At 45.2% G+C, this 2,500-nt stretch overlaps 1 protein-coding gene across 1 annotated transcript in view; it reads left to right on the forward strand.

Annotated features, from left to right (window-relative positions):
• LOC134453796 (uncharacterized) overlaps positions 1-2,500 on the forward strand; it is a 31,638-nt gene that overhangs the window by 19,048 nt on the left and 10,090 nt on the right. The window lies entirely within an intron of this gene.

Consider the following 2,500-nt stretch of genomic DNA (forward strand, 5'->3'; position numbering starts at 1 on the left):
TCATTTACGATGACTCTCTGAGCATAATGAATGTCGTTTTTTGAGTATTTCAACTTAGCGGTTGCCAGACATGTGGACTCGAGTCCAGTGACTTGGACTCGAGTCTGACTCGAGTCAGCGGTGTGAAGACTTGCGACTTGAAATTTCAAGATCAGAAAGGACTTGCGACTCGACTCGACTTGCACGCCTTTGACTCGGGACTCGACTTGGACTTGACAGTTGTAACTTGCAATGACTTGGCGTGACTTGCCATGTTGGGTCTAAAAAAAAAAGTCCAAGTCCAACCCTTGTTTTCAGAATGCAACAGCCCGCCCACATTCTTTGTTTGAATCACGTCATTGTCCTAAGCGGTGCTACGCGGCTGGCCTGGACGCGGCGACCAGCGGCAACAGTGAAACACCATTTGCGAGTCTCCAGAACAAACATAGCCTACATTTTAAACCATCGCGGAAGTTAATTTATCTCCCTCTCAGCCCCAACTCATTTTGCATTCTTAATAGGGTAGGCTATGGAAGTTTGCACTGTGATCAACAAATATTTTCTATCAATGTTGTAGGAAGTGTGTGTGGTGGGGCGCTGTGATGTGCAACACGCGTCTGTAGGCTACACACGTGAAGCTCTCGCCCCTCGCTTACGACAGAAATTCAGTGAGAACCAAGCTGTCTAAATATTTTAGCTAAATGGTGATGGACATTGATTGTTGAACATTAGGCTATTTAAGCAGTTGAAATAAAAAAGCACACACTGCTGACATAACCGAACCACAGGACTTAATCTATTGTTGTTTTATAAAAGAGTAGAAGTTCCACGCCTATCCGTTTTGCTTTCCCTGTCCTTTATGAATGCGCTTGCCTTCAGCCCCCGAAGGCTGTTACAGTATGTTCCGCTCCCACACACTATGCTTGCGAGTCAGTCACTTCAAAGTGAAGTGCAGCCTTGCGAATAATTTCCACCATCGCGGACAAAGCCACGTTATGATGGATATGTGGCGAGGTAAACGTTACGAATATGGCCTGCTTTTAAGTTTCCCCTAACCCAGGTTTGCCGTAGGCTATGGCTTGATATTCCAGGGCTATTTCACGACCACAACTCCACGCGCTGAAAATGCATGTTAAGCTCGCGCTTCTCAGTCTAGAAAGAGTAGGCTACCCTATCGGTAACATTCTTTGCATTGACCAGCCACCATCGGTTGAGTATTAGAATCAATACAAAAAGACACGTTTATACATGTCTTAGTCTTCCAGCATGCAATCGAAAATAGGCGAGCAGAGAACACTTGGTCTTGCATCCATCAAAAGAGCTCCACCGGTTGCCGACTTTAGATGCTGGGTGAATGGTTCCAAAGGGAAATAATTTAGCCTATAGCCTATTCATGACAGTCTTGCAAAGAGACAAGACAAACGACCAAAATTGTCAAATAATTGGTCAAGGCGCGAGATGAGGAGTACTTCATGGCTATTGGAAAAAAACTTTGAGGAAACTAAGCGCAAGCAACAATGCTTCCCGCGAAGCTTGCGCTTGAGGGCTATAAACAAGCTATGCGCCCCGAACCTCACAGCTTGTTGTTCGATGACTTGAATCGAAACATTTCTAAGGACAATGGACCTACTCTTTCTAAGGACGCAATCCTTGCGCGCGTGAAACTTGTATCTCGTGGTGTCGACACCGCTTTATCTTGTGTTTCTCACAGTTCGAACTAGGCCTACATGCTTTATTTGGTATTTTGGGGGAGTTTGGAGTCGCAATTACCGCTGCTTGGAAATGACACGTTAGAGCTACACGACGCCAGCACTGGAGAACTGGGATGTAACCCTGTTTTCCAAATTAACAAAAATTAGGAAACATAGAAGCAGAACTTTGTTTGGCTACAATCTATGACCTGGACGGTGAACTTAATCTTTTTGAAGATGCATGAACAGCATACAAGTGCCTTTGAGGGGGAGGAGAGGGCGATTGGGGAGAACAGGGAGACGAGAGCATGGCGCGAGGCGCATATTCGTTCGGGAAAAATGAGAGCGAAATGTTGGATAGGGCATTACACACCTTCCTTCTTCCTACACTGTAGAAGCGCAGAACAAGGTTGCCTCGTTGCCTTAAGTGACATTCTGCAGCGCTAACGCCATGCTTAATTGACAGCGTGCTGGCGAATAGTCTAGTAGCCTAATATAATTAACAAGACGTGGATTAATGACTGTGCAAACGAAGTTCTAGTTAACTTGGACTGTGACGCAGTAAAAATGGTTGGTGATGGGCCATTGCGGCGAGAATGTGAGGGGGAAAGCGACAATGCCGATATCAGCTTCAACAATAGTAGAGTAGAGTAGAGTAGTAGAGTAACTTTATTGATCCCCTGGGGGAAATTCAGGAAATTCATCATTACTTTACCAGGAATTTAATCCAACTAACTAGGCCTACTTTGTCCTCATTTCTTAGCCCATATGGACAAGTGTCTACTAGGCTAAATACTGTTGGCACATAGCCTACAGCAGACTATACCCTA

The sequence above is a fragment of the Engraulis encrasicolus genome, chromosome 8, assembly GCF_034702125.1.
Source record: "Engraulis encrasicolus isolate BLACKSEA-1 chromosome 8, IST_EnEncr_1.0, whole genome shotgun sequence".
Classification (NCBI taxonomy): Eukaryota; Metazoa; Chordata; class Actinopteri; order Clupeiformes; family Engraulidae; genus Engraulis; species Engraulis encrasicolus.